The 6,739-nt window shown below is 40.2% G+C and overlaps 1 protein-coding gene across 1 annotated transcript in view; it reads right to left on the reverse strand.

The window, feature by feature from the left end:
* LOC112228033 (enhancer of polycomb homolog 1) overlaps positions 1–5,607 on the reverse strand; it is a 73,888-nt gene extending 68,281 nt beyond the window's left edge. Inside the window, exon 1 of the mRNA XM_024393156.2 lies at positions 5,312–5,607. The gene's annotated coding sequence lies outside the window, so the exon portion shown is untranslated. The remainder of the gene's footprint in view (positions 1–5,311) is intronic.
* Between the last annotated feature and the right edge of the window lie 1,132 nt (positions 5,608–6,739).

Below are 6,739 nucleotides of genomic sequence, written 5' to 3' on the forward strand. Positions count from 1 at the left end.
TCCAGGTGAAATGTTGTCACTTCTCTTGCATTCATGGCACGCAGAGTCCGGGTATATGCAACAGTTTGGGCCGCCTGGCTCGTTGCAAACTAATTTGTACAGTGTAACAGCAATATTTAGACTTATGGATGCCACCCGTTAGATAAAATACAAAACAGTTCCGTATTTCACTGAAAGAATAAACATTTTGTTTTTGAAATGATAGTTTCCAGATTCGACCATATTAATGACCAAAGGCTCGTATTTGTGTGTGTTATGTTATAATTAAGTCGATGATTTGACAGAGCAATCTGACTGAGCGATGGTCAGCAGCAGCAGGCTCTTAAGCATTCATTCAAATAGCACTTTTGTGCGTTTTGCCAGCAGCTCTTCGCTGTGCTTCAAGTATTGCGCTGTTTATGACTTCAAGCCTATCAACTCCCGAGATTAGGCTGGTGTAACCGATGTGAAATGGCTAGCTAGTTAGCGGGGTGCGCGCTAATAGCATTTCAAACATCACTCGCTCTGAGACTTGGAGTGGTTGTTCTGCAAGGGCCGTGATTTTGTGGAGCGATGGGTAACGATGCTTCGAGGGTGGATGTTGTCGATGTGTTCCTGGTTCGAGTCCAGGTAGAGGCGAGAGGGACGGCAGCTATACTGTTACACTGGCAATACTAAAGTGCCTATAAGAACATCCAATAGTCAAAAGGTATATGAAATACAAATGGTATAGAAAGAAATAGTCCTATAAATACTATATTAACTACAACCTAAAACTTCTTACCTGGAAATATTGAAGTCTCATGTTAAAAGGGACCACCAGCTTTCATATGTTCTCATGTTCTGAGCAAGGAACTTTAAATGTTAGCTTTCTTACATGGCACATATTGCACTTTTACATTCTTCTCCAACACTTTGTTTTTGCATTATTTAAATCAAATTGAACCAATTTCATTATTTATTTGAGGCTAAAAGGATTTTTATTGATGTATTATATTAACTTAAAATAAGTGTTCATTCAGTATTGTTGTAATAGTCATTATTACAAATAAATATATATATTTATTTTTTTATGGCGAATTAATTGGTATTGGCTTTTTTGGTCCTCCAATAATCGCTATCGGCATTGACATTTAAAAAAAAAAATATATTTTTATTTTTAAATCGGTCGACCTCTAGCTTATACAGTGGGGAGAACAAGTATTTGATAACCTGCCGATTTTGCAGGTTTTCCTACTTACAAAGCATATATAGAGGTCTGTAATTTTTTTTATCATCGGTACACTTCAACTGTGAGAGACGGGATCTAAAACAAAAATCCAGAAAATCACATTGTATGATTTTTAAGTAATTAATTTGCATTTACTTGTTCTCCTCACTGTACATCAATGTTGTTGTTCGACGCTATCCGGAACATATCCCAGTCCACGTGATCGAAGCAATCTTGAAGCGTGGAATCAGATTATTCAACTTTGTTCCGACCAGACCTGAGCATGGGCGTTTCTGTCAATAGGCTGGGAGCAACAAAATGGAGTCATGGTCAGATTTGCATAAAGAAGGGCGAGGGAGGGCTTTGCATGCGTCGCAGAAGTTAGAGTAACAATGATCCAGAATTTTTCCAGCCCGGGTCGCGCATTTGAAATGCTGATAAAAATTTAGGGAGCCTTGTTTTCAGATTAGCCTTGTTAAAATCCCCAGCCTCAGAATGTTTCCAGTTTACATAGAGCCCAATGAAGTTCTTTCAGGGCCGTTGAGGTGTCTGCTGGGGTGTACACGACTGATTATAAATCGAAGAGAATTCTCTTGGTCGATAATGCGGTCGGCATTTGATTGAAAGAAATTCTAGGTCAGGTGAACAAAAGGACTTGAGTTCCTGTAGGTTGTTATGATCACACCACACTCGTTAATCATAAGGCACACAACCCCGCCCTTCTTCTTACCAGAGAGATGTTTGTTTCTGTCTGCGCGGTGCGTGAAGAAACCAGGTGGCTGTACCGACTCTGATAACGTATCCCGAGTAAGCCATGTTTCCATGAAAGAGAGAATGTTACAATCTCTGATGTCTCTCTGGAAGGCAACCCTTGCTTGGATTTTGTCTACCTTGTTGTCAAGAGACTGGACATTGGCTAGTAGTATACTCGGGAGCGGTGGGCGATGTGCCCGTCTACGGAGCCTGACCAGAAGACCGCTCCGTCTACCCCTTCTGCGTCACCGTTGTTTTGCGACGCCTGCTGGGATCCGATCTATTGTCCTGGGTGGTGGACCAAACAGAGGATTCACTTTGGGAAAGTCGTATTCCTGGCCGTAATGTTGGTAAGTTGACGTTGCTCTTATAGTTCCTCCCGGCTGTATGTAATAAGACTTAAGATTTCCTGGGGTAACAGTGTAAGAAATAATACATGAAAAAACAAGAGAGCGTAGCAAGGCGGCCATCTCTGTCGGCGCCGGATCTCGGCGTGTGTGTGTTTGAGAGAAAGGGAGACAGAGTGTGTGATTTAGAGAGTGTGTGTTAACTTTAGAGTAGGTTTCATGCAGTGTTTTCCCCCTACTGCCACAGTGACATGCAGATCATTATATATATTCCTTCCTCCAACCAAATCACAGGTAGGCCTTATCAAATATTAGCAAAGTAGCCATTCTATGTAGTATTCCATACTGAACAAAAATAAAACGCAACAATTTCAGTTCACATAAGGATTTTAGTCAATTGCTGTTTAATCAGCATATTTACATGCAACACCTTTCAGGTGGATGGATTATCTTGGCAAATTAGAAATGCTCACTAACAGGGATATAAACTAATTTCTGTACAAAATTTGAGAGAAATAAGCTTTTTGTGCATATGGAACATTTCTGGGATCTTTTATTTCAGTTCATAAAACATGGGACTAACACATTACATGTTGCGTTTACATTTTTGTTCAATATATTACACAGTTAACAGTATGAAGTTAATGTGTTGTATTGAGTAGAAGTATGAATATCAATGCCAGATGTGTAGCACATGAGCATTACGTTTAGAAAAAGGGAATAAGGCGAACAGGAATCAAAAGTATCAAAAGTATTAAACGTTTCAGCTAGTAGCTAGCTAGTTATTTTTTATTTAAAATAAAGGTTCAAGGAGTCATACTGATACCAAGGTCTCTTACAGATGGGCCCTGAATGACATCAATTACAAAAGATACACACAAAATATAAAATGCATGCAGAAAGACAAACACTGTCATAAAATACAAACACATTCATCAGTAATAAGATCCTCTATTAGCTTTCTGAATTGCCCTTAAGGTACTAAAACATCAAATGTAAGAACATTTAAGATGGTTTTCTTGGACCTTAGTTGTGGAACAAAAAGTTGATTTACTTAACTCAGTAGAGACAACTGGAATATCAAGATTTCGATAGATACCTGAGATCACGTGTGTTACTCGTATGTCCCAAAATTTAGTAAAGATGTTAGGTACAGTGGGACTTTTTGTAAAAGGGCTTTATAAATGAAAACACACTAAATGACAAAGTATTTTGAAACATGCTTGTCAAAACTCTCATTCAAAAATCATGGGCCTTAATATAGAGTCCCCCTTTGCTGCTATAACAACCCCCCTACACTCGATGTTGGAACATTACTGTGGGAACTTGCTTCCATTCAGCCACAAGAGCATTAGTGAAGTCAGGCACGGGTGTCGGCGATTAGGCCTGACTCAAAGTAGGCATTCCAATTCATCCCAAAGGTGTTCGATGGGGTTGAGGATCTGTGCAGGCCAGTCAAGTTCTTCGACACCGATCTCGACAAACCATTTCAGTATGGACCACACTTTGTGCACGGGGCATTGTCATGCTGAAACAGAAAAGGGTCTTCCCCAAACTGTTGCCACAAGGCTGGAAGCACAGAATCATCTAGAATGTCATTGTACACTGTAAAGTTAAGAATTCCTTTCACTGGTACTAAGGGGCCAAGTCAAGAACCATGAAAAAAAGCTCCAGAAATAAAGGATCCACCAAACTTTACAGCTGGCACTATGTATGCATTGGGGAATGTAGAGTTCTCCTGGCATCCACCAAACCCAGATTAGTCTGTCGGACTGCCAGATGGTGAAGCGTGATTCATCACTCCAGAGAACACGTTGATCTTAGGCTTGTGTGCGGCTGCTCGGATATGGAAACCAATTTCACGATGCTCCCAACGAACAGTTCTTGTTCTGATGTTGCATCCAGAGACAGCTTGGTACTCAGAAGCGAGTGTTGCAACCGAGGACAGACTACTTTTACGCACTACAGCACTCGGCAGTCCCGTTCTGTGAGCTTGTGTGGTCTACCACTTTGTGGCTGAGCCATTATTGCTCCTAGACGTTTCTACTTCACAATAACAGCACTTACAGTCGACGGGGGCAGCTCTAGTAGGGCAGATTTTTTTAGGAACTGACTTGTTGGAAAGAAGGAATCCTATGACGGTGCCACGTTGGAAGTCACTGAGCTCTTCAGTAAGGCCATTCTACTGCCAATGTTTGTCTATGGAGAATTCATGGCGGTGTGCACAATTCTATACACCTGTCTGCAACCGGTGTGGCTGAAATATCCGAATGTACTAATTTGAAGGCGTGTCCACATACATTACTAAACTATATATACACTGAAGTATCCATCAACCTACGTGACATCAAAGAGGGCCAACCAACTTTCTGGTAGAGAATGCAGTGTTCAGAGACACAAAATGGTACAACAATATCGTACGTTAGCGAGATTTGCTTGGTGGTCACTTGACTTGGTTACAAATGTCGAATAATTTGGCTAATTTGCAGTTATAAAAAAAGTAGGTAACTATAGCACCGTTAGCTAGTTGACTGGCTAGGTAAGTTAGCTAGCCAACTTGTCGAGTTAACGTTACGCCCACGATAAAAAAAAACTACATTTAATAACAGCTTTTCAATTCTTGACCTTAGCGAATGTTTGGTCACACAGTCCAGGCAGATGTTGCAGAGCTAACTTAGTTAGCTAACGTTCGTTTTTTTTTCAAGAACGAGAACAGAATGTTAACAGCTAAGTTAAATAACTTTACAAATGTATAGATGAATAAGAAATGTGCGTATCTAGCAGGCTAGATTGTGGGGAAGGGCATTTGATATCCAAGTTACTTTTACACCAGCGTTTTTAAAAACGAGTTGTGAATTAAGACATGGGCGTCGATAGCCAACGTCGTTAGCTTGCTAACATTAGCCAATTTCTTCCTTTTCTTTGGCTAGTTACATTCAAAAACTTGTCAAATGTACATTACAATATTTATTCTAGTATAGATAGTCTGAGAGACAAACCCCACACTAGAAAATGAACTTACCAGAGAAACCACCAGGGAGGACGATGACAACTCTGGTCGACATGAGTCGAATATCCCAGCTAACGTTAGCCATAGGAAACCGTCCGCATTATTAGTTGCTAGCTTTAGCTCAGCAATCCACAAACACTATGCAGTATTTAGAACATAGCTACACATTTCTCTCGGTTGTCATTGTAAATTGTGTGTTGGATCAATATTTTGCTCTCCAACATCAGAACTTTAAGGGATATCATAGCTGTTGCGAAAAATATGTCCAAAAAGATTATAGCTCAGCTGACCAAGCCAACATTTGCATTGTCAAACAGACGGTTTGTGATTGGACAGTTTGAGTGGCACCAATCACCTGTGGCGACGATGAGCTCACTGTTAGTTTACTCCAGTGGACCTAGTAAAAACATTACTGAAATAGATTAATATTATATTCTACTTCTACTCCATTAATTATTGATGAAGGCCAATACTAAGACTGTGAAACGTGTGAATGTATTGTACTAAAATTGAATTGTGTACTCGTATGGCTCATTTGATGTAAATTCCCTGCAGCCAGACAATATACATGGAACATTTAATATGACCTGATAATACGAATTTAGTGTGGAAATGTATTGCTGGAGCAGTAGTGTAGACACATTCATTTACCAGGCAGACAGACACAGTGACAATATTCCATATGAAATACATTGTTGCAATGAGATGCAACATTTTCCTTCCCCACTCAAGGTAAAGGAGTGTTTTGCTAATTCCTTACCCCACCCCCACCCCCTCTCTCCCTTTACCTTCACAGCTTTTTTTGTGCAAAGATCCGTCCTGCTTTCAGCTGCTTCTGGGATGGGCTAATGTTGCAGCCCATATTGCCCATCAGACACAGATGAGAGAGAGAGGGAGAGTCGGAGGAAGCATATGGAATTATCTAGAAATAAACCTCCTCTTGACTAAAAACTTTGCATGTCATAGAGTTCTGTGCTAGCTAGATGTTTGCATCGTGTCACAGAGGGAGGGTAGAACATAGTGATTAATATCACATTCTCAGCAATGTATTCAGCAGCCACCTGGGTTTATACAAATGTTTATGAGAAATTTACTGTAAAAATTCTGTGTCATGTGATCACAAAGAGATCCCTCTTTAGCACTGCCTTGTGGTTTACAGTGAGAACAGTCTAGGAGAGATGATTGTGGCTGAGACAGGTCAATGGGTTTGTAAAGGAGAGACTAAATTTGTCCCAAATGGCTCCCTATTTCTATTTCTTACATACCATTTGGGACACAGATTTAGTCTCTCCTTTACAAACCCATTGACCTGTCTCAGCCACAATCATCTCTCCTAGACTGTTCTCAAATATAATTATTTCAAGATTGCTCTGGTGTACTTTTTTAAAGAATATCTTCAGTGTGGTAATTGGTATTACCGAGAATGAAAACTTTGGGAGC

Source organism: Oncorhynchus tshawytscha, linkage group LG29 (assembly GCF_018296145.1).
Source record: "Oncorhynchus tshawytscha isolate Ot180627B linkage group LG29, Otsh_v2.0, whole genome shotgun sequence".
Classification (NCBI taxonomy): domain Eukaryota; kingdom Metazoa; phylum Chordata; class Actinopteri; order Salmoniformes; family Salmonidae; genus Oncorhynchus; species Oncorhynchus tshawytscha.